The following is a 25,837-nucleotide window of genomic DNA, read 5'->3' as shown; positions in this document are numbered from 1 at the left end:
ATGACACACAGGGAGCCGCCGTGATTGTAACACAAACACCCTCAACCTCCAGGGTGTGCGCATATCTTGGCCACTTCAGAAGCCTTTTATTACCGCATCACCACGACCGCGTCGGCGTGGTGGAGAAGCGCCCGGGTCAGTTTGTGGACCACGACCCCCTCGTGGTCAAAAGGTGGCAAAGAGGCGCGTTCCGGAAATCTGGGACGCGATCGGCACCAACGTGTTGCCACCTCAGTGGTCGAATACTCAAAACCACAGGAGGCCAGTGAATAAATATAAAAAAAACACTAAGTACAAATCAATCAATATCAAATGAAAGGTGATAAATATAAGGTGTGATAGCAGTAGTGTTCTAACGATGCACTCTCAGTTTTGACAACTCTTATGTTTTTGTTTTTAGTTTGTTGTTGTTTTTTAATTCTCGTCAAAGCACTTTTTTTTGTTCTTCTTTTCAATACGCCGCTCATGACATCATCTTTAATGGACGAAGCGCCTCGCGGTCGCGAGGCGACCCTTTACGTACACTATGATACAAATAACCACAGTTTACTCTTTGATTTCTGTCTCATTCTCTCTCTCTCCCACCTCCCAGTCTTCCCACAAATATTTCCTTCTCCGTCGTTCCGCTCCATCCCCGCTCTCTCTCTCTCTCTCTCTCTCTCTCTCTCTCTCTCTCCATCCCGTAGACTTGGCCAGTAGTTCTCAACCTTTTCAGGCCGACCTTTTCAGGTCTACGAGCACTAAGAGTTGAGGCACAACATTTTGTATAACACAGCAGATCTACATGCTCATGTAGATCTGCTATTTTCACAATTTCTTCCTCTAATATTTGACAATTTGGCCAATGTTTAATTTGTCATTTAAGAAGTATTAAAAAGTCCTTAAATTGTCACTTTAGAAATGGGCAGATTCCTTCTATACACCTAAACTTTATGTTGGTTTGTTTACTGTTGAGAGAGAAAACAATGTTGCACATTAAGTTAATCATCTGGGGACCCCCCAGATGACCCCACAGGTTGAGAACCACTGGACTTTGGGCGATCACACCAAATGTACTTGCTCCACCCACTCCTCCTGCTCCAGCCACTCCTCCTCCTCTGGCGATTGGTCCTCGTCCGGCTGAGGGTGGTGGTGTGTGAGGTGTGTCTCGTCACCCCGCTCGTCCCGTGTGTCGTCCCATGCGCTGTCCCTTGCGTCGTCCCGTGTGTCGGCGTCGTCTCCCTGGCCGTGTGCGAGCGAGGAGGAGAGCGTGGAGGCGGCGTGAGTCCAGTCGGCTGCATCCAGCGCCAGCTCCACCGCGCCGCCCGCCTCCGCGCAGCACTCCTCCACCTCCCCCTCCTCGTGAACCTCGTGCCCGGGCGCCAGCGGAGCCTCCGGGGCGGGCTGGGCGGGGTCAGCGTCGCCCTCCGGGGCGGCGGAGGAGTCGCAGCCCTGGCCCCCCTGGTCCCAGCACTCATCGGGGGACTCCCGGTGGTGGTTGCTCTGGGGGATGAGGGCCAGGCTTTGGGGGCTGTTCTGATGGGACGAGGGGGGGATGAGGGCCAGGCTCTGGGGGCTGTTCTGGTGGGACGAGGGGGGGATGAGGGCCAGGCTCTGGGGGCTGTTCTGGTGGGACGAGGGGGGGATGAGGGCCAGGCTCTGGGGGCTGTTCTGGTGGGACGAGGGGGGGATGAGGGCCAGGCTCTGGGGGCTGTTCTGGGCTGTGATGTTCTGGCTGAACCAGGCCATGATGTTGTCCAGCAGCTGTGCCGAGGCCTCGGGGTCCAGAGGCTCCAGGCTCTGGGGGTCGCTGGGCGTGAAGGCTCCGCCCGGCGGGATGACCGGAGACAGCGGCACCTCCTCCTCCTCCTCCTCCTCGTCCCCCTCCAGCTCCCGCTCCCGGGACGGGAGGCACAGCTGGGTGGGAGGGGGGCGAGGGGTGAGGTGGAGCGGGGAGACCCCGGGGGCGCGAGGAGGAGCTGGAGGAGGCGTGTGTCGCGGGGCGTACGAGCCGGAGCCGCCGGCTCCCTCTTCTTCCAGCTTGGCGGTGGCGCCAGAGCAGCCGTCGGGTTCGCGGGCGGTCGCCGCCGGGCGGCCCACGGATTCTTGCGGATTCTCCAGGCTGGGATTTGGGTGGATTTCGGGGGCGCTTGCGAGCGTGTAGGCGTCGCCGCCGAAGTCGGCACGTTCCGCTTTGACGGAGTGAGCGTCGGCGCGGCAGTGGCCGTGACTCCGCTCGGGGCCGTCGTAGCCGGGGTCCGAGCTCCGGCCGGCGGAGGCCCGGTGGACGGGATCCGGGCCGTAGCCCGGCTCCGCGTCGCAGGGAACGCCGTGGTCGTAGGCACGGTGTGGGCCACATTCCTCCGCGTCTCGCTGCCCGCCGAAGGCACGCGAGTCCAGGTGGTACGGCGCACCGATGTTGGCGTCCAAGTGGTAAGGGGGGGTGATGTTGGCATCGAGGTGGTACGGCGCGGGCATGTTGGCGTCGAGCTGGTACGGGGTGGTGATGTCGCCCAGCCTCATCAGGCTGTTGCCCAGCTTCAGCAGCTCGGCGGTGAGGCAGGGGGGAGGCGGGGGAGGCAGGGGGAGGCGGTGGCAGGGGACGGGGGGAGGAGGGGGAGGCACGGGGGGCTGCGGGGAGGAGTCTGTCCTGGCCGGGGGGCGGGGGGGCTCCAGGAAGGAGGAGGGGGAGGGGCGCCTGGCCCCCGACGCGGCGGGGGAGCGCGAGGAGGGGTCGCCCAGGTCCGCCGCTCTCTCTGTCTCCGGCCTTCCGTCCGTGGCTCTGTCTCTATAGATAGATAGAATACTTTATTGACAGATATTAAATACATTGCAACAATGTCGTCAATTCCTGAAATCGCCTAAGTGTACGAAGCTTGATTCCATTGTGGCCCACTTTGGACATAAAACAAATACACAATATGCAATGCAAACAACCAATGAACATAAAGAGAGATTTGATCCTTAATATACATAAACGTATACTATACTATACCCCTACTATACTGTATATTATATACTAATATACATATTGGACGAGAGTACCCAAGGAGAAAGATCAGTGCAAATTATGCCATCCGGGGTAAGGATATAACTAAGACCAGTTAGTATTAAGGTATTAACCTTGTTCTCAAATCTTGCAAGGGAATTTAGACATTTCAGGGAAGAGGGCATTCCACAGAAAAGTGGCTGCGTGATAAAATGCCTGTTCGGGGAGCCCTCCCGAACCGGAATAAACTCGGCTCCTTATTTCAGAGTGAATCAATGGGCCCTAGTACTGTAGGTCATACAGCATAAGCTTCCCCTGGTTGCGTACCTGTCTGCGTCCGCCTGGCGGTCCCGGCGGGACTCCTGCAGAGACAGCTGGATGGCCAGCAGGATGTTGGGGTCGTCCTCGTCCAGGGAGGACAGCGCCGCTCGCCGCCGGCCCTCGCTCCTCTCTGGGCCGTCTGCAATCACACAGAGACAACACAATGATAGAACCTTCTGCAATCACACAGAGACAACACAATGATAGAACCTTCTGCAATCACACAGCAATAACACAACACAATGATAGAACCTTCTGCAATCACACAGCAATAACACAACACGATGAGGCTCAGCCTTAACTGTGTTAACCGCGTTAACCCATTATTTTCTGCTTTAGCTATTGAAAAATGTCAGATATACAAGCTTGCAGCGTGGCACTCGTGTATATCGGCATTTTTTCTTTTTTTTTAGATTGTGAACATTTGTGCAAGTCTTTGAATAAATTTGACCCGATTCTATAAATGTTTTTATCTTGTCTTATTATCTTGTTCCAGGGAGCCCCCAGAAGCAAATATTTGAGGCCAGTAGTAGTAGTGACATACATTATGATGACATCATCATCACAACAACCGGGGGGCGCTCTCCATTCCAACATATCGCCACTCCGACATTGACTTATTATTCTCGGAGTGGCAACACTTCCATAGAGGTTAAGGTTAGGATTAGGGTAAGAGATAGGGTTAGTGTCGGAATGGAGACATGTCGGAATGGAGAGATGCACTCATCACAACCACGTCATTTCCCTCTTAAGTTGATGGTCCAATTAATAAAATATAATTTAGCAACTTTAACGACGACAAAGTGTTTTTTTTATGTGTGGGACACATCTGGAGAACAGCTGACATACAAGCTCACGTCGCAGATGCAACTGTTGTGAGCTTGTAGATCACACTCGGCTGGGACTTTGGAAACTTGTGGATATATAATAGTGCAGACACAAGAAGAGTGGGCACTAAGCTAAGGACGAGTGGGCAGTCTGGGCACCTCAATGTAAAACTGAATATTTTGTCCAAAATGTTAAAACAATAAAATATTTGGAAAATGATCTTAAGTATAGAACGTACTTTTATCCCTTGTGCCCAAAAGTATTGGATTCTGGTTTTGTAGCAATTATAGAAATATGATTAATTATTTTAACATTTTGGGGAAAATAGCCAATTTTACATCAAGGTGCCCACTCTTCTGTCCCCCATCTATCCATCTCTCTGAGACAATTAGGTTACAGTACACATTGATTCTGATTATTTACAACAGCTTCAAAATAAACATACCAGAGCCATGTGCTCCATCTCTGCCTAGCTCCAACACACACACACACACACACACACACACACACACACACACACACACACACACACACACACACACACACACACACACACACACACACACACACACACACACACACACACACACACACACACACACACACACAGCACAAGCTCAGCCCCCGCTGTCCATTCTCTCGACTCGTACAAACACAGTCAGCAGCGAGTGTCTCTCCTCTCCTCTACTCGTCGGCAGACTCAGAGAGGATCATTAACGTCTATTCAGGGCCGCCACAAGACCTTTTGGTGCCTGACTCGCAACTGGCTGTTGTGTGGCTGTTTGATTCTTACTTGCAATGTATCAGATCAGATCAGTCTATGACCGTTTGATCTCCACTGGGTGAGTGTCTGTCTGTGAGTGAGTGCAGACTCAGAGTGCGTCGCAACTGTGCTGCGGCCCCGCTCCCAGATCAATGGATCGGCTTGGCTCTTCTTTTTTCTTTTCTCTCTCATTTTTTGGTGCCTTTTGGCAACGTGATGCCTGACACTCACTGCGTCATGCGCGTCATAGTAGCGGCGGCGCTGCGTCTATTGAAATAATGTACTTCAGAAAGAGTTCACTAACGCAGCAGCGATCACCAGCGCTCCGTTCCCGTTTGTGTCTCTAGACTAGAAGCTAATGCTGTTAGCCACACCAACAGCTAATGGCTGCAGCTCAGCCACTCAGAGGGAATGAGTGGATGTTTTACTGTCAGATGTTATAATTTATTTATTGGGTCTGGTGCCAGCAAAAAGCAGCTTACCTTTGCGACGTTATAGAAAAAGAACTATTCATTTTATTTGTATTTTTTTCTTATTACATATATGTACTTTGGCCATACTGGCAGCAGAGGGCAGCCTCATGCAAGAATTAATGTGAATTGGCCGCGCTCGGCTGCCATCCATTCAGACCACTGAATCGCTTCAGAGCAATAGATGCAGAGAAAATAACAAGGAAGTGATTTGTTACTCCATTGATGCTAACGTGTAGTGGATTTTTGAGAGCAGCGGTACGGGAGATGTTTTTACTGTACACAGCGGCGCGACCCCTCATCAGCTTACGGACATCAATAAGGTAATAGAACGAACGGCCGTATTGGCTATGAGCGGCGTTCAGAATTGGGGCGAACGGGAACGTCCGTAGCAGTAAGAGTTAAAGAGCGCTGATATTTGTTGACTCGGTGTGCCGTTTTTGTCACACACAGAAATTATTGACAGTCGCACGGGTGCTCCCAAATATATTTATAGGTCGCACAGATTACATTTCAGGCGCATTTGCGACCAAAATGGTCGCAATTTCGAGCCCTGTCCCTGAACATCACATGAAAACTGCTAGCCACTTACAAGGCATCGACCTACGGAAACAATAAAAGCGAGCGTTTGCGAACCGACCGGGCACAGCTGATTTCTTTGTTTCATGAGACCCGTTCCATAGTGCTCATTATCGTCACGGGTAGATAGCTATTTCAACCAATCAGATTGCTTCGTCTGAACTACCCATTGTATAACATGCTATAATTCCATGTATTTCACTGCTGCTCGGGTACTGTACCTGTGCTGTCGGCTCTCCTGCTGGTCTCTGGAGTGTTGCTGTTGCTGCGGACGCTGTGAAGACGACGCTGCCGGTGTCTGCGGCGGTACTGGAAGTCAGCGTATTCCTAGAACATACAGGAAGTCAGCGTATTCCTAGCATAAAACATACAGAAAGTCAACGCAAGCATAACAACAACATAGCGTTAGCCACCAGTGAACATAACATGAAAACAAGACCTCAGTCTCTTCTCCATAATGTGGGTGTTTTTGCCTCTTAAGCGGCGCATGCTGCAGTGCAGGGTCAGCTTAGCACAGCTAGCAAGAGACGTCCGTAGCACGGCATGCACACAGCCGGGGCTGCACTGATATATACAATATTAATATACTGGGGTGGCATAGCTCAGGGGTAGAGAAACCGTCATTAGAGAACGAGGGTTAATGTCGAAGAGTCCTTGAGCAAGACTGAACCCCTAGTTGCTCCCGGTGAGCAGGTTGGTGCCTTGCATGGTTTCCTCCGCCATCAGTGTATGAATGTGTGAATGTGATGCACAATCTATGTAAAGCACCTTGGATAAAGGCGCTAAATGCACCATTTACCATGTTATACTGTACACATTGGTTTATCAAGTGACATTTTGCACTGTTGTATTTCTCATACTGTAATAACTGCATCCCCAGACCTGCGATTCTAAGTGTTTCTACAGTAATGTTATTCAGCTGGCCAAACACTTTTGATGCATTTCATGTGTGTGTGTGTGTGTGTGTGTGTGTGTGTGTGTGTGTGTGTGTGTGTGTGTGTGTGTGTGTGTGTGTGTGTGTGTGTGCGTGTGTGTGTTACCTGTGTGTGTCTGTCTCTCTGCTCTCCGTCCCCCAGTACTGAGTGTCGTGCCAGCATCTTAACACACATAAGCAGAGCCTAATTCATTAAACCTTAATAATGTTTTATTCAATGACCCTTCATCGCACCAGTGTTGATTTTGAAATTTAGATTTAGTTTTAGTCATAGTCTTTTGATAAAAATTTCAGTCAACTAAATATCATGATTTTAGTAGAACTACAGTTGATTTTGTCGACAACAATGTATTTTGCCAGTCCTTGATGGCTGTGAAATGCCTGATTTTACACTTGGTTGCATGCTGAAAATAGCAGATTTACAAGCTCACTTGCAGATCTGCTATTTTCAGAGTGAAACACCCGAGTGCAACCAAACATAAAATGACTTGTCTTTTAGTTCTACTGGATCTCTTCTCCACTTGTCCCTCCCTGACATTTTAGTCTAGTTTTTATTTGTTGATGAAATTGTCAATATATTTAGTCTTAGTCTTACTATTCCATTCAATCGATTATAAGAAAATAATGGATTAATCGAGCAGCATAAATGGACCGTGAACTCCTATGAATAGGAGTGTAATTTCAACCGTGAATTGTGGTTGCATGGAATACATAACTTGTATGATATAAGAATAATAAATAACAAGTATAATATATAATACAAATAATACATTCTTTTATGAGTTTAGTCTGAATCTTTCAGAGCCATAGGCTGCTGGTTAAACCACATGCAGTCAGCAGGGACAGGGGGTGACGCACGTCACTCATGCACGACACCTGCTGGACGTTTAGGGAACAGCGTAGGCCAGCTTAGCATGAAGGGAGGAGAGTCTGTAGCTGTTAGTGTATGCATGTGCGTGCGTGCGTGCGTGCGTGCGTGCGTGCGTGCACGTGTGTGTGTGTGTGCACGCGTCTTACCTCAGGAGAGGCGAAGCCCAGGTACTCCCAATCCCATGATCCTCCAGGGAAACTATAGACAAACAGAAACCACAATATGTTCTTACAGAGCTACACACAGACAGACGTGGTTCAGCGGATATATTTGACCGTTATCACGGTCCTCCTTTGGGAGTCGCCTGAACACGACCATCTCCGGTACTAAACATATATGATGTGTGAGTTTCAGTGGGAAGGAATACCATGTCTCAAACTGATTTTCTGCAATTGATTGAGTAGTTCATTCTAAACAATAAAGCTATTATGACACAAGGTTGCCTTTACTGTGATAAATACAGCTGCTGTGCAGCTGAAAATCATCCAGTCAAGCATTCAGCCAAAATAGCAGATGTACAAGCTCACAAAAATGTTGTGACGACACAAGGCGTTGTGATCTTATAGATCGACTGACATCTGGGCACTATAGGGACATGTGGTCACTTGAACAACTGTACAAGTGGGCACCTACGTAAATTAGGATTGCCCACATGCTCTTAGTGCCCAGATGTCCCACCATTTCCTGTAATTGAGTTGGGAACATATAACTTTTTTTTGGTTTAAACAATCAAGACAAGCAGCGATCAAGAAATTATTACAGTACTATTCCTAAAATAAAGCCATTTAACACCTATTGCACATTAATGAATGTTTTTTTTAATGATAGGAAAAATATCTTTTACTTTTGTTAATTTTCATCTTCATAGATGGTGGTCAGCCACAAACTCACAACAACTGGACAATAATAAGTGATACCAGTTCTGTTCAGAATTTGTTGTCTCACATGTTTCCATAAAATATTAGAAAACGCTAAATAGTGGGCTCGATAAAAGCCTGGCTCAATAAGCAGGGTCGATAAGGTGCTTTTAAGGTGTCAATACAAATTAACAAGCTCCTTCCCTGTGTGTGTGTGTGTGTGTGTGTGTGTGTGTGTGTGTGTGTGTGTGTGTGTGTGTGTGTGTGTGTGTGTGTGTGTGTGGTTTGTTTTGTGTGCGTACTTCCTGCGGGGGGCCTCAGGGGAGTCGTTGGGGGCCACACCGCGGGTATATATGTAGTGTGTGTGTGTGGTGCAGGGGCATAGTTCCGCAGATTTAAAATGAGCCCAATAAGGAACTAAAACTTCCTATGATTGGCCGCTAGTTGCGCTGTTTTCCCCCCTGGCCGATCGCAAAAAGAATTGTTCTCCATTGGATCCCATTCATTTTCCACTTTTGTTTTCTAACCTTAATTAACACTTTCATACATACTTTATGGTTCCTATCGCTAGTTAAAAATTGCCTTTCAATCACGATGATGTGCGTTTTGTGAAAATAAGGTCCCATTTATGTTAAAATTGATGATAAAGTTGCGGGGGGCGTGGCCAACTAAACTAATACCAGCCGGCTGTGTTCTTCTTCGTGTGCTGTATTTCGGGAGGCTCCGACCACATTCTCCCATGTGTCCTTGCGGTTGCACGTGACCGTTGGCAGCCAATAGCATCCTCTGGTGCCTTTACAATCTATGATGGCAACACCCATGCCAAGGACCCAAAATGTGTCATTTGCGCTGCATAGAAACCAATGGCTTCACTTTGTCCATATCTTTTATACAGTCTATGGTGTGGTGTTAGCGTACTTCCTGCAGGGGGCCTCAGGGGAGTTGTTGGGGGCCACACCGTGGGTATGTACAGTATGTAGTGTATGTAATGTGAGTGTAATGAGTACATACTTCCTGCGGGGGGCCTCGGGGGAGTCGTTGGTGGCCACACCGCAGGTATATATGTAGTGTGAGTGAAATGAGTACATACTTCCTGCGGGGGGCCTCAGGGGAGTCGTTGGGGGCCACACCGCGGGCCACTGAGGCCAGGAACTCCTGTCTCTTCTGCTGCACCAGGCGGGCGGCGCTGATGATCTTGTGGCGCGGCGTCCGCAGGTACGGACGGTTGACCTTCTGGGCCAGGTCCTCCACCACCATCTCCAGGTCCGTCTGGACCAGGACACAACAAGGGGTTAAAGCCATTAAGACCTGTATGACGGGTGTGTTCTATCCCTAGAAATCCTGACAGTTTTCTGAAAAACGTGTGTCTCTATGATCAGTGGTGCTCAAACCTTTTAATGTCAAGAACTCCTAGGCCTCCGACAGAAATTGGAAGCACAAGCCTCTAGCGTGCCCTTGGGGGAGGCGGGGGGGTAAACAGCGTCCAATTCATTCCCTTTGGAAGTCACATGTTTTATAGAAGAAAGCTGGCCTCTAGCAGTTTGAGAATCACTGCACTTCTATACTAATATGTACAAGTATAACTCAAGACAGATGGGTGTGTGTGCATGTACTGTTACTGTAGCGCAGGGTTCCCCAATTAGTTTTCCCCAAGGGCCGAATTATGTCTAGGGTACCAAGCCGAGGGCCACAACATTGCAGGGGGCGACTGTGGCGTTACCGGCTTCCCGCTACTCCAGCGACAGTTAAGATATCGTCGTTGTCGGAAGAAAATCTCGTAGGCCTATGTCCAAAACCGTTCCTTTTGCATTCATCATTTTAAGAATGATTTAAACTAGTGAAAACAGACGATCTACAAGCACACAACGCCTCACACCGGGGCATTGTGTGCTTGTAGATCTGCTGTTTTCACTACTTTTGAGCGACAGCCTTGTATGAAAGCCTTTGCGAAAGAACATACACATTTGGAGATACAAGGTTTCCACCCGACAACGACAATATACTAGTGTTGTTGCTGCTCTTATAGATGGGTGTGCATGTACTGTTACCACAACATTGCAGGGGGCGACTGTGGCGTTCCCGGCTTCCCGCTACTCCAGCGACAGTTAAGATATCGTCGTTGTCGGAAGAAAATCTTGTAGGTATATGTCCAAAACCGTTCGTTTTGCATTTATCATTTTAAAAATGATTTAAACTAGTGAAAACAGCCGATCTACAAGCACACAACGACTCGAACCGCGAGGCGTTGTGTGCTTGTAGATCTGCTGTTTTCACTACGTTTGTGCGACAGCCTTGTATGAACGCCTTTGCGAAAGAACGTACACATTTGGAGATACGAGGATTCCACCCGACAACGACAATATACTAGTGTTGTTGCTGCTCTTATACAACCATTATTACTAGGTTTGTTGGGGGCCAGACAGTAACCCCCGCGGGCCGCAAATGGCCCGCGGGCCGCCTATTGGGGAACCCTGCTGTAGCGTACCGTACCTGCATGAGCTCAAAGATCTCCTTCATGTAGCGTACCTGCATGAGCTCAAAGATCTCCTTCATGTACCTGCATGAGCTCAAAGATCTCCTTCTGCGTGCTTCCCTGCTGCAGGAAGAAGCCGTACGGGTAGGAGCACTTCAGCACGCGCCGCGTCTTCAGCAGCTCACACACACCGTCCTCGATGAAGCGCGTGTCCGGAGGGGTGCCCTCTCCTGGTAAAACACATGAATCACATTGCAGGCGTTTAGCGGACGCTCTTTGTCCAGAGTGACATCCAAGAGAAGTGTCTCCAGAGAGCAGTAAGACACAGAGAGAGACAGGACATAGAGAGCAGTAAGACAGGACGTACGGCAGATGAACGCTCTGCTCAGCTGCTCCATCTTCTCCTTGGCCGTTTTCAGCAGCTTCTGCTCCAGCTGCAGAGAGAGAGAGAGAGAACCACACAGTCATCATGATTCATTCACTGCTCTGTTGTAACTACTGTACCAACGGTAATGTAGTAGGTCCAGATTTAAGATTCGTTTGCAGCCTCTGTGGACTGTGTGCTTCATTTGCATGGCAAGCTGGCATACAAGAGGGCGCTGCTCACCAATGGAGTAGACTATACCGACTAGGGCTGTCACGATTATGACATTTTACCCACCACATCCCCCGCTGTTTCTAGATCCCCTTTGGGGGTCTTAATTCATTCCCTGTAATTCTATTTGGTATATAACTTATCTAAAACGTTTATGCTTAGAGGGAATGAATAGAGACAGAGTTCTGACGCCAAACTATATCTTCAAACTGTATATCATGCTCAGTAAATGCTCAATCAAAATATATTCTAATTAATCCAAGAGTTGTCTGCCTGAATTGTGACAGGTCTAATACAGCTCACACGAGCAGCTAACAGGAAGAGAGGCGTTGGAGCCGGCCTTCTGGCAGTGTGTCTGTCCGCTGGCAGAACAACAGTGGGTGGATTTGGGGCTCTTGGGATCTGCTACGCTACGGAGAGTGCTTTGACAGCGGCTGCCAACGCGGGAGTGGACTGGGAACTCCAATGCGGGGTTTCTTTCATTTTACAGGAGTTGGGCGTTGCCATATTCTAATACAGACCGAATGCCCCATCTCTGCACCGGCCTCAGTGGCTTGCCTCACTAATCATTAGCTTGTGCCACTATTTTCCGCCACCCGCACTGCAGTGATACATTATATTTATTAGACCACGACGGAGGCGCGCCGCCTCAAGCGAACTTGAGCCACAGGCCAACCTCACTTGAGCCGACTCTGTGCCGTTCAAGTTGTGTACCGATAGGGACAGAATAGTAAATGTGGTTGTGGGGACTGCTTTTGCCCCAGCTGCCACTCAAAGTGACAGCTGGTCTGCTATGTCTGGCAGACTGCCTTGAAGGGTGATATGTCCCGTGTGCATTGTATCACGACTGAGGACGTATGCCTTGATTTTGTGGATGCAATTTTGCTGCACCTGAACTATTGATGTCCTTCTATGCGATTTCCTTTGGTGTGGACTAGGGCTGTCCCCGACTAAGGATTTGTATAGTCGACTATGATTTTAGTCATTGTGTTGATAGTAGAATATTAGTCGAATGGCCCGTTTTTTATTTATTTATTTTTTCGTTTTTCTTTTTTTCTCGTTTTTTTTTTACCCCTTTCTTTTACAATGGCGTATAAACAACAGAGGTGAAACACTCATTTAAATAGCATGTCTTCTTGACTTTTGTTTTAATAGATAACTCACTCATTATTTAAAGGGACTACACCATGAATTTTCATTTTTCCAATTTTTATGTATTTTCTTGGTGTCCCACCAGCAACTTCTATCCTCACAAAGTCCTATTTCTGACCATTGTGTCTTTCTCAGTTTATGGGCAGATCTATGTTAGCATGTCTCAGAACGGTCCTGATTGTGAAATGTCAGATTTGTGATGTCACAAGGCCTGAGAAGGAGGCAGGAGGAGCTGGGAGAGGGTTGGGGGGGGTGGGCAGGCCTGATAAGGAGGCAGGAGGAGCTGGGAGAGGGTTGGGGAGGGGTGGGCAGGCCTGCTGAGCAGGAGGTGGGGAGGAGTGTGGGGCCAAAACTGGCTCAATAGCGCAGTCCTCCCACTCAGGACAAGGTGGTACTGCAGCTGAAAATGATGTGAAAGCCAGGCAGAAATGACAGGGGCTCTGTATTCAGGAGTGGTAATTTAGCCTCAAACCTTTTCAAAAACGTTTTTGGGACACAAACAGTGTTATATAAATTATATTTAAATGCATGGTGTAGGACCTTTAAGCCAAGGTTTATTATCATGGCCTTATAAGAATAGTAATACAGCAATAACAACAACAAAATAATATCTCTAAAATAAATAAAGTAACTAAATAATATAAGGCGAATTAAATAACAAAATACTAAAATATGTAGGCCTATAGCAGGTGTAAAGTTTATTCACTTAGAAGCTAAAGCCCCAGACTCCGATGTCTGTGTGTAACAGCCATGCAACTACTGTATAGGCGATGCGGTCACCGGTCACACATTTCTATAGGCTCTGCCCGACACCAATATCTGTGTAACATCCATACGTGCATCTATCCACGAGACGCTGCGCAACCTGCGCTGAGCCTGACAGAGAGACAGCGATTGGATTTTACAAAACAGACCAGTTGAAAGCAGCCAGTAGGCTATGCATGTTTTATTGCGAGAAACCAAAGTATATGTTAAATCATCGGACATTAAGCACCCCAACAGCCCCCCCCCCCCCCCCAAAAAAAAAATAAAAAAATAAAAAAGTTTTTTTCCCCCCCATTCGACTAAGATATTGCCATTCGACTAGGTGCCGTTTCGATCGATTAGTCGACTATTCGGGGTCACCCCTAGTGTGGACGTGAATGAATGGTTAAAATGTGTGTTACCTTGTAACTGTGCTCGTGGTTCTTGAAGCGGCTGTAATAGTGCATGAAGCGGTCAAGCTCCTGGAAACTCTTGTGCTTCTTTTCAGCCTGAAACAAACAAACACACAAACAAACTGAACGGAGGAATCTACCAACAGAAGTTGCACATGGCAGATTTGACACATAACCTAAATATACAAAGAAATTACTGACACATTTGACAACTTTATACCTTAAAAAGAACATTGATGTGAGCTCATAGATCTGCTATTTCCACTATTTTGGAAAATGATAATGACAAAATAATTGTGATTAGACTATTTGCGTGTGTGTGTGTGTGTGTGTGTGTGTGTGTGTGTGTGTGTGTGTGTGTGTGTGTGTGTGTGTGTGTGTGTGTGTGTGTGTGTGTGTGTGTGTATGTGTGTGTGTGCGTACCTCTACGGTCATGTCCTTGCTCTGCTCCTCCAGGTGTTGGATGACCTCATAACGAGTACAGCGGTAATATCCTCCTGTAGACGAACTGTGCTTCTTCCACTCCTCCAGGCAGATCCAACAGAAGTCATACTTATACTGATAGAGAGACATAGAGACATAGAGAGAGAGAGAGAGAGAGAGAGAGAGAGAGAGAGAGAGAGAGAGAGAGAGAGAGAGACATTAAGAAAGGAAGGTAGAGAGAAAACTTGAGGCACTGTACTATAATTGCTCTACAGTAAATAGCCCCTATATATGCCAAAATGTCTAAATTGGTATTTTCATTGTTTTATATTAAACCGCCGTCTCCCCTGCCCCGGAGTTGAGCAGGCCAGGGACTCAAGGCCTCTCCATACTTCGACCGAACCGAACTTTTCGGTTGAAAAATAAACTTTTTTATTTTTTATCTTTTCCGAAAAAAAAAGCGTCGGATGTTCATACTTCGCTCCTGTTCGGAGGGTTGGCACGTTGGAAGCGGTGTCACGTATTGTGGAGGTTATGGAGGAGGAGGAAGACGAGGAGGAAATGTTAGCGGAGGCAGAGAGGAGGAGGAGGATTTTGCCCTGCTTTGTGCGGCTGAGGAGGAGGCGAGCACATCTAGCCGTCGGTGTCAGACTCTCGTTCAGGGGATGAGAGGGGCATGGACGAGGAGAAACATTTTGAAATAATGAATGTCGTCAAAACGACTGGCAGACATTCAGAATGTCAGAATGCCAGTCGTTTTGACGACCTTCTCGTCCTTCTGCGTCGTGTCGCGCCGCTCATTGAGCATGCACGACACACAGTATAGTAGTTTTCGCGGGTCGCAAAGCAAAAACAAAAGCTAAAATGTACAGTAGCCTCGCGTCACCAGGCTTTCCAATGTACTTTCCAATGATTTCGGCGAGTGACAACATCTCGTTGTGCAAATTTCAGAACTATTGTTCGGAGAAAAAGCATTCCAGAACTTTCGAGGAATTACATTTTATAGTTGAAAAGGACCTTTTGACCGAAAACGGCGGTTTCGGTCAAAGTATGGACAGGCCTTCAGTTTCCCATGATGCATCAGGAGAAAACGGAATCAGGAAATGATGAGCACCATTGGAATCTATCTCCAGATGGCGTTCTTGTTTAAAACTAGCCCTTCTCTATGGACCTTAACAAAAGTACGGATGGCTGCGGTTATAATTTTTCATTTTTCTTTACCAGGTGAAATAAAAGACAAATCGCTGTTCGTTCCCAGACGTCATCTGATTACATTTGGACGATGGTGCGTTCAGGGAACCTCGGAAATCAGGTAAAACACTGAAAAACCCTGATGGAGGTTTTAATTAATTCCTGGCGGAGATTGTGTTAATTACATCCCCACAAAATGCAAACACGTGCGAGTGTGTGCATGTGTGCATGTGTGCATGTGTGTGTGTGTGTGTGTGTGTGTGTGTGTGTGTGTGTGTGCGTGCGTGTACCTTGGCACACTGCATGTGGTTGCAGCCCTCATTCTTCTGGATGGGTGACTTGCAGTTGGCACAGGGTTTGGAGTTGGTCAGCAGCCACAGACAGTTGGCAGCATCCTCGTACGCCTCACCCACACCCGCCACTGTGGCACGCACGCACACACACACACACGCACACGCGCACAGACACACACACAGACACACGCATGCGCACACACACGCATGCACAAACATCATTATCACTGCATGGATATTAAGCTGGTTGCACACTGCTGCGTCTTTTTGTTTTGCATTTTGGAAATCCAAAATCTGCAAAAAACATTTTTCAGGCCATGGAGAGAGAGGGGAGAGAGAGAGAGCAAGGGACCCAGTGCTGACAGTTACGAAGATCAGAAAAAATAAATGCGAAACGGAAATAAAAAACGGAAATAAATACGAAATATTCGCCGAAGAAACGCAGCAGTGTGCAAAGGAGTGGAGATAAAGCCACCCTATATTTGCATACTGGGCCCTGATTGGTCCCTCACAACATCATAGGGAATGAAATCCAATCACAACTGAGCGGTGCCAGACCAAATCTGCAATGGCAGATTCATCTGGTTTCCAGGCTCACATCTCTTACAGGTAATTAAATAAAAATCTAAATGTAATTTAACATAAACCTTATCAACTGCAATTCCACCAATGGTATATTATAAGCCCACTTGTCCCAGTGGAAAGGCATATGAAACGACACAAAACTGCAGGAAATGTTCAATATGCTGGCAAAACATTATGTTGAAGCAAAACCTATACAAGATAATGCCACTAGAGGGAGTAACAAACCATGAAATACCATGCTGGAGACTTGTTGCATTATAGACCTGGCTGTGATACACTGTGATGAAGCAACAAGTGTTCATTTAGACTGCAGATTTAGATTTAGTTTTAGTCATAGTCTTTTGAATGAAATTCCATTTGTTTTAGTCATATTTTCCCTTTTTTTTTGGGGGGGGGGGGGGGGGGGGGGGGTTTAGTCTAGTGTTGACTAAATCTACAGTTGATTTAGTTGTCAAAAATGTATTTTCGGCGGGCCTTGATGGCGTCGTAATGGCTGTTTTTACACTTGGTTGTATGCTGAAAATCACTGTGAGCTTGTAGAACCAAGCGTAAAATAAATGACTTGTCTTTTAGTTCTACTGGATCTCTTCTCCCTATTGTCCCTCCCTTTTTAGTCATCATAGGATGGATAGCATCATAGTCATTAGAGGATCAAAGGAAATAAGCCATGTGCTTTCCTGAGTGTATACTTTTAGTTGTAGCTTTTCCTATGTAAACTTCTAATAAATTCTTCAATCAAACAATCAATAGCTTAGTTATTATTTTGTTTTCATTTTGGTTACGGCAGTGTAAAAAAGGTAGTCGATAGACATTTTCCGTCATGGTTTTAGTTGATGAATCAATCAACACTGCATGCAATGATCACCTTTGTTTAATGAATAGTTTTTACTACTACTTGTGCATGTGTTGTAGTCTCATGTAGTGCATGTACCACTACCTTCTCCCCTACCTGGAGGTGACTTCATACAAGACATAACAACAACAGTCTGACAGCGTCATGTTTTCATGATGCTCTGAGGAAGGAAGCCTCTGTGCTGAAACATGTTAGCAGCACAACAAGAAGGTTACTAGGACCATGTGGCGTCTGACAGTGAACAGTAGGGGCAGTGATGTCATTACGTGCGCATCCCGCATCAAGAACTCATTCAAGTCACCCAGGGACTCATTCATGTCATGGTCCTGGGGTCCCGGGGATGCGCCTCCATTGGAGTCCATGTTAAAATAATTTACCGCGTTGCGGTAAAAGAAAAACAAATGTCCACAGACACCACCATTGTTCATGGGTGAAAGCATCCTACTTTACCCTACGTTAACACAAATAAAATCCACGTAGAAAGTCTTAAACAGGCGATAGAAACGTCAATGTTTTGATTGCACCGACGTCCGACGCCATTTTGCGCGTGTAAACTTTATATTGAGGACTCATAACATTTTTCTGGGACCCATTTGAATGACCACCTGTGGGTCCCGGGACCCATTACATTGAAAACCTAGTAACATCACTGAGTAGGGGTTAACGATATAGTAACTGAATCGAAAAATCGATTTTAATTTGCAATGATCTACTATATCATTTGCAAAATATCGTACCGTTTTGGCTTTGTATCGTATCGTTTTGAAATGCGGTAATCGGTATCGGATCGTTTTGCAATGCAAATAATTGATTGTATGGAAACTAAGTATTTGTGCCTTGTATTTGCCGATTTTAAGAGGGAAAATTAACAAGAGGGGTCTAATTACCTTTCCATTCCATATAGCTACTCTCTATCGATAAATGTGTGTAATCTCTGTGTTCATGTTTGTCCATATGTGTTGAAATATAATATCCATGTATTTGCTAGAGAATCACAGCGTTTACTTCCATAATAATAGATTTTTTACATGTTTTTTACACAGATTTGCTAAATAGTTACTGAATCGATTTTAAATCAATGAATCGAATCGCATCATATCCCCATGAATGAACCAATATCGTCCAAATATCGTCCATGTATCGTATCGTCAACCATGTATCGTTACACCCCTAGTGAACAGTGAACAACAACTAGGACTCTATATGTGAGCATGGTTGTCAGTGTGGTGTCTGACAGTGAGCAGTGAACAACAGCACTTACGTTCCTCAGGCTTCATCTCGGTGACTTTCTGCAGCCAGTTCCTCCATGTTTGGCAGTCGCACGGCTCATGAGCCTCGCCTAGGCACTCCCTGGAGAGACAGAGAGAGAGAGAGAGAGAGAGAGAGAGAGAGAGAGAGAGAGAGAGAGAGAGAGAGACAGAGAGAGAAAGAGAAAAAGAGGGAGAGACCCCCAGTGAGCCATAGTAGGACATTAGACCTCAGTCTAAAACTGGGTTCTAACTGATCTAAAATGTTTTTCACCAGCTAGGCTTAGCCTAGATGCTGATTAGATTTTTTATTTATTTATCTAGATATAACAATCCACAGCAGGGTAGTGTAGTGTAGTAATACTGTAGTGTCATTACCAGCAGAACAGGTGTCCTTTGCCACAGTCCACAGCAGGGGAGTATAGTGGTAGTAGTGTAGTGCAGTGTATTTCATTACCAGCAGAACAGGTGTCCTTTGCCACAGTCCACAGCAGGGGAGGGCAGCAGAGGGAAGGTGTGAGGGTCGTTGTCTCCTGGTCCCGGCCGGCTCAGCCTGACGGCCCGCTCACAGCGCACCGCCGGACACCAGCGGATGGCCGGGTTGTTCTCCACAAACGCCTGGAAATGCACAAAAAAGAGAGCCCAGTGAGATGGATGTTAACTCCACGGAGCTACAGGTGGCAGAGTTCCTACAGGCCAAGCAGGGCATCGAACTGGACTGTAATGACATTGAGGCTTGCCAACCTCTGCCCAGGAGAAAGGACGGTGATAACGCCGGCCCGCCGGCCGTAATAATGAGGTTTGCCAACTGAAAATTCAAGGCAGCTCTGCTGAAGCAGGGAGAAATGTTAAAGGGAACTGATGTGTTTATTAATGAACACCTATCCAAAAAGAATGCAGATATGGCCAGAAAAGCTTGCCAACTCAAGAAGCAGAAAGAAATTCAGAACACTAATCTTACAGCAAACTGCAAGATTATCATCAAGTTAAACGGTACCCCTGAAGATACAAAAGTGGTGTTGATCAGAAGCATGGAGGAGCTGGACAAATACCAATGATGAGCTACTATGAATGTACTGCACTGTTGTCCAGTGCTTTGTTGTACTTTAGGTGTTTAGTAGTGTTTTGAAGTGGATTCTTTGTTTGAATAAGAGCCAGTCTGGGTCATGGAGGACTGGTGTAACATGGTCTCTGGAACCGGTACCGATGAGCAGCTGAGTTGTGGGCATATTCAATGTTTATTGAGTTGACTTTGGAGGTGGTGCCATGGAGGATACCGAAATGAATCCGTACGTAGGAGAACATCTTTCCTGTATTTCAGGGGTTCCCAACCTTTCTGAGAGTTGACTGCCATTTATATTATTATAAAAACTAAACTTATAAAACTGTATCACTACATCATGTTATATCATAGATCTTGAAAGCAAGCACGAGCAGGCTTCCTCAAGTATTCAGACTTTTAAATGCTAAGTGAATGTTTAATAAGTATAATAACTTTGCACTCTGCACTTATGCACTTTCTTGGACTGATTACCGTATATTGCACGCACACGCACACGCACACAAACACACACACACACACACACACACACACACACACACACACACACACACACACACACACACACACACACACACACACACACACACACACACACACACACACACACACACACACACTTTACAATGTAGGCATTTAGCAGACGCCCTAATCCAGAGTGACTTTACAGTAAGTGAACACATGCATCAAATGGCAGAGACACAGTGATAGTGTCTCAGTGAACTAGAATCCCAGGTAAACCCATAACCTAGCATCAGTCTGAACTATATAGCATCAACGTAATGATCTGTACAGTACATTTAAAGGGATATTACACTTTCAAACAAACTTTTAGGTCTAATCAGGCTTGTATGAACACCCTGAACAGTTTTTAATTTGCTTCATTCAGTATTTAGATATTTGATGTAAATGTTACCAGCTCCAACACGCCCAGGCCCTCTCCACATACACACCCATTGTAACTTCAAACTCCATTTTAACCATGATAGATTCATTAAAAACACACATTATTTTTTCTGGTGACTCATAATACCCTCTTAATACGTGAGCAGACCGTGTTTTTTCAATAACCTTTTTCTTTTATTTTTAATAATTCTTTGGGAAAATGGAAAACATTAAATACAATAATATTTTATTGAAAATAAATGAAAAAAGTTATTGAAAAAACACGGTCTGCTCACGTATTAGGAGGGTATTATGAGTCACCAGAAAAAATAATGTGTGTTTTTGATGAATCTATCATGGTTAAAATGGAGTTTGAAGTTACAATGGGTGTGTATGTGGAGAGGGCCTGGGCGTGTTGGAGCTGGTAACATTTACATCAAATATCTAAATACTGAATGAAGCAAATTAAAAACTGTTCAGGGTGTTCATACAAGCCTGATTAGACCTAAAAGTTTGTTTGAAAGTGTAATATCCCTTTAAGCTATAGGATACAAGCTAAACTAGTCACCTTAAGGGTGAGAATGGGTGCACATGGGGGCGTGCACATGGGCACGTGCACACATTCCCCTGGGTGACAGTAGACTGCTGGGTGAGCGCTGGTGCTTTGGCTGTGGCCATATTTTCCCAAATAGGGTGATTGATGACTGATGTCTGTACATATTGTGTCAGTCTCATGTGGTCAGACATCTATGATGTCAGAGGCCATTTTGCAAGTGTCTTGTGGGTCGGCATAGCTCAGGGGTAGAGAAACCGTTATTAGAGCACGAAGGGTTCCCAAAGGGTTCCCAGTTCGAATCCGGGCTCCCCCTTCGTTAATGTCGAAGGAAAGCTGCACGTCGTAAAGTCCGAACTTTCTGACAAAAAGTCTGGTGGTCGGAGACAGTATGGACAGGCCTTACTGTAAGTATGCATGTTCAGTACACACTCTCTCTCTCTTACCCCTCCCAGCAGGCTCTGCAGAACTCGTGTCCACAGGACATGTCTACTGGGTCCTCAAACACTGAGATGGAACACAGACAGATCCCACACTGCAGGAGGACACACACATTTTAATTATTTATTTGGATTCACAAATTACAATTAGTTTACAGGGATAACAAATGTAACAGGGTTGATAGTTCATATACACATAGCACCTTCTCCTCCACACAGACAAGCTTCCCATGACTGCTGAAACAGAGAAATATTTAGCGAGTTGTTTGGCCTTGCTCTTTGACATGCCAGTGATTGTTAGGCCACTTGTGTGGTAAATGTATGTACATGGCCCAGGCTTCCAAATATGAGTACTGACAATGGACATCTGTACCCAAGGTCTGTTATGATTCCAAAATAAGATATCATGACTTGAAAGTCAATCGGTTTGATCAATGCCAATCAACCTCACAAATTGCTATGCAACGCACTGTGAGCTTGTAGAAGTGCTACTTAAAAATAATGTGGAATAATATTTTGAAAACGTCCACCTCTAATGAAAAGCCTAAAGCAGGGACACTACGTTTGATGTGGTTGATTTGAAGTTGAATGATTGATTGATTGATTGATTGATTGATTGATTGATTGATTGATTGAATTATTTATTAGACAGAAATGTAAAACAGCACGAGGCACAGCCAGTCATTTAGACTATAAGGAAAAGTCCTGGGGACTTGTTTCTCTAGTGGTCCTACGTATTCAATTCATCAACATGGCCTATACATAAACACAAAAATACCATGGCATCAACACATATAAAAACACTATTAGCTATATTTACGTCCATGCCTTACCCCTTATCCCTAAACTTTTTTGTCTTTTTTTTTTACTATTTAAAAAAAAAAAAAATAATTAAATAGTTTAACTAGCTGATCTACATCGACACATTGTGAGCTTGCAGATCTGTTATTTGAAGTATTTTAAAATGTTTTTCAAAATCGTAAGGCAAAGAAGTTTAGGGATAAGGGGTAAGGCATGAACGGAAATAGAGCTCTACAAAGGAGAAAAAGCGTAAAAAAAATGTCGCAGTGAATGAACATGCTGGATTTGTGTAGGGTTGTGGGGTCGATTGATAAATGATGGTAACCAAATGGACCCTTATACTGTAGATCTTTAACCCTTGAGTGTGTGAAATGAGTCCATTTGGTTTCATTTTACACTCTGAAGAGCAAAAAGTATTGTCTAATATCTGCATTACTTAAGTTACAAGAAGCCTACACAATTAGAGAATGTGGTACGGTATGCATCTCTCCCATAGCAGTGGTTGGACCTTGATACAGTATGAAAACCACTGGGTTAGCGCATTAAGACCCGAGTGCTGCGCTGCAAGCTTGTATATCTGCAATTGAAAATTGTGGACTTTTTTGCAAATCTTTATACATCTTTTTTTGTAACTCAAATATTTGCTTCTGGGGGGTCTCTGGAACAACATATTTTTTAAATGAGGGTCCGTGGCCAAATACATGTCCTTGACATGAAAAGGTTTGAGAACCACTGATTTAGAAGAAGGATTTAGAAGGCATCTATAGAATCAGGTAAAAAAAAAAAAAGATTTTTGAGATTTTAAAAAAATAGCAGAGCTACAATCAGCACTGAGTGGCGTAAATGACGAAGCTGGAAGGTGGGGTCTCACCGTGGCCAGGCCCTCCTCGTCGGGTGGGGTGAGACAGCTGTCGGTGGGTGAGGTGAGGGTGAGGGTGAGGGGGGAGCGGGGGGTGCGGGGGGTCCGGGGCGAGGGCAGGGTGTCCCAGGCGTTGTACCCGCTGGGCGGGGGGGTGGGCATGGTCACGCCGCTGCGCTGGCAGCAGCCCTCCGCATCCGACATCCACGCTTCCAGGAGCTTCTCCCTGTCCCAGTCTGACACACGCACACACACGTGCACGCGCACACACACACACACACACGCACGCACACGCACACACACACACACACACACACATTGTTGTATTACTAAATCAACATTTTAGTTTACTTTTATAATCTTTTTATTCAGGAACACGTTATTCCAACCAGTTCCTTTCCCCTCCATCAGGCGCCCCGGCTGGCCAGGGGGAGGCAGTATAGAGACCAGGATTACTGCATGTTTTTGCGAGGGTATCTACCCTAGGAGACACAGGGAGAACATGCAAACTCCACACAGAAAGGCCCTATCGCCAACCCCACCTAGGGTTCTCTCCTCTGATAACGCGGAGGAGAGAACACGCCCCCAGCGCCCACAGCGTCCCCCAGCGGGGAATCCGAACTCAGGTCCTTCTAGCTGTGAGGAGACATTGCTACTGACTGTGCCAACGTGGCCCTAAATCAACATTTTAGGATGGTGATTTTATGAATGCCATTTGTAACTTTTTTTTGCCATGTTTAGCCATAAGCCTAATGCTGAAAAATAACTGATCTATAAGCTGACAGTGACAACGCATCAAGCAACGACGCGTTGTGAGCACCAGCGCACGCACACACACACACACACAAACAAACACACACACACATACCGTGCGCTCGCAGCAGGGCCTCTGCGGTGAACAGGGGGGCTTGCAGCATGTCTGCTGTCTCCACGATCAGCATGTCCTTCAGCCTGCGAAGGTCCTGGAGCTTTAGACCCTCGTATGGCTGAGAGAGAGACATAGAGACACAGAGAGAGAGAGAGAGAGAGAGAGAGAGAGAGAGAGAGACATAGAGACACAGAGAGAGAGAGAGAGAGAGAGAGAGAGAGAGAGATAGAGAGAGAGAGAGAGAGAGAGAGAGAGAGAGAGAGAGAGAAGGAAAACATTATTGCGAGCAGTGGTGGAAAAAGTCTTCAAATGATCTTGTAGATCTGCTATTTTCAAATGGAGGAAATGAACAGTACTGTATATAGGGCTGAAGTGGTCAACGTATGTTTTCTAATAATAATCATTGTTCTTATTTACAAGTAACCAGTAACAAATGTTATAAAAAAAACTGTAGCGGAAGTAAAAGTGCAATATTTGCCTCTGAGGTGTAGTGGAGTAGAAGTAAAAGTATACTGAGAATTGGCAATACACCAGTAATGTCAGAGCCTTTTATGAAGTGATGTCACAATGAGTCAGCGCTTGTGCCGGAACAGCCTGATGTCAACAATCACCTCCGCATACGGAGATTCCGAACGTTTCGCAGCCGTTCTGGAAAACCGCGTATTGGGTTGGGACAAGGCCGGGCACTGCACTCCGCGCCGCCGCGGGGAATGCGCATGCCGAAGCCGAAGCCGGTGGAACAAACAGTTCTCGAGATACGCGGATTACATACATACACGCACGCACGCACGCACGGACGCAAGCACGCAGAGATTTGTCGCATTTATTGTAATATTAGATACAGTACTTGCGTAAATGTATTTAGCTACTTTACACCACTGATTGAGAGAAGGCGGTATAGGTGGGCCAAGGCGCAGTGCAACATAAGTAGGGATGGGACGATACGCAATATTATCGTTTATCGTGATAAAAAACACTCACTATAATCGTATGATGGAGATTTCATTTATCGTGATATCGTCCATTGATCCACTGGGATCAAATCACCTTTTATTTGCCGAGCTGCATATCCCGTACCACTTAAACCCTCTATAATAAACCCTCTATAATAAAGGTATCTATCTAATTGGTAAAAGGTACTTCTAATATAAGTACTTGATAGAGTCTTTTTTTCACTCTCTATCAAATGTCTTTGCCAAAAAATAGTCGATCTACAAGCTCACAACGCTTTGTGAGCTTGTAGATTTTTTATTTTTTGGCCCCAGGATAATAGATTTTGATTATCGCGATAATATCGAGATTTCTTTTGTCACAATAATCGTGATATGACATTTTCATATCGTCCCATCCCTACACAGAAGGAATGGAACAATGCCAGCGCAATCTCAGAAACCATCGACAGTCAGGGACAATGTTTACCATTTACTGGTAGTCAGTCTGGAAGCCAGGCAACAAGGGACAGTGTTTACCATTTAGTCAGTCTGGAAGCCAGGCAACAAGGGACAATGTTTACCATTTAGTCAGTCTGGAAGCCAGGCAACAAGGGACAGTGTTTACTATTTAGTCAGTCTGTCTGGAAGGCAACAAGGGGTTGTGGGCTTCCGTTGCAGCCAGAGGATATCCAGGCCAGGACTTCCTGAGCCGCGCCACACGCAGCTCATTGTTTAGCAGTGAGTTTAGCAACTTGAGACGCAACCATTAAGTAGAGAGATGACCCGTGTGACTGTGTTGTCCCACCAGTATGATAGCTTAGTTCTTATTTAGTATTCCTCAGTGAAAAAGGGTGGTCGACGGACATTTTTTGTGGTTAC

At 46.0% G+C, this 25,837-nt stretch overlaps 2 protein-coding genes and 1 pseudogene across 5 annotated transcripts in view; 1 reads left to right on the top strand and 2 right to left on the bottom strand.

The window, feature by feature from the left end:
- LOC308293400 (NACHT, LRR and PYD domains-containing protein 3-like) overlaps nucleotides 1–25,837 on the top strand; it is a 323,097-nt gene that overhangs the window by 192,409 nt on the left and 104,851 nt on the right. The window lies entirely within an intron of this gene.
- LOC308293406 (alpha-aminoadipic semialdehyde synthase, mitochondrial-like) overlaps nucleotides 1–25,837 on the bottom strand; it is a gene marked incomplete at both ends in the record, with an annotated part of 205,770 nt that overhangs the window by 86,774 nt on the left and 93,159 nt on the right. The window lies entirely within an intron of this gene.
- On the bottom strand, nucleotides 1,454–24,159 carry LOC308292284 (ankyrin repeat and IBR domain-containing protein 1-like; annotated as a pseudogene). Its single transcript has 17 exons — nucleotides 24,027–24,159; nucleotides 23,171–23,394; nucleotides 21,505–21,593; nucleotides 19,018–19,278; nucleotides 18,575–18,663; nucleotides 15,873–16,003; nucleotides 14,392–14,526; nucleotides 13,978–14,064; nucleotides 11,432–11,498; nucleotides 11,149–11,294; nucleotides 9,682–9,860; nucleotides 7,881–7,932; nucleotides 6,970–7,026; nucleotides 6,151–6,256; nucleotides 3,296–3,428; nucleotides 1,683–2,767; nucleotides 1,454–1,515 (listed from the first exon to the last, which is right to left on the bottom strand). The product of its transcript is annotated as an ankyrin repeat and IBR domain-containing protein 1-like (transcript).

This window comes from Nannobrachium achirus (genome assembly GCF_963921795.1).
Source record: "Nannobrachium achirus genome assembly, chromosome: 10".
Taxonomy (NCBI): Eukaryota; Metazoa; Chordata; class Actinopteri; order Myctophiformes; family Myctophidae; genus Nannobrachium; species Nannobrachium achirus.
Note: the sequence above shows the minus strand (reverse complement) of the source record. Positions and strands in the feature narration are given on the sequence as shown.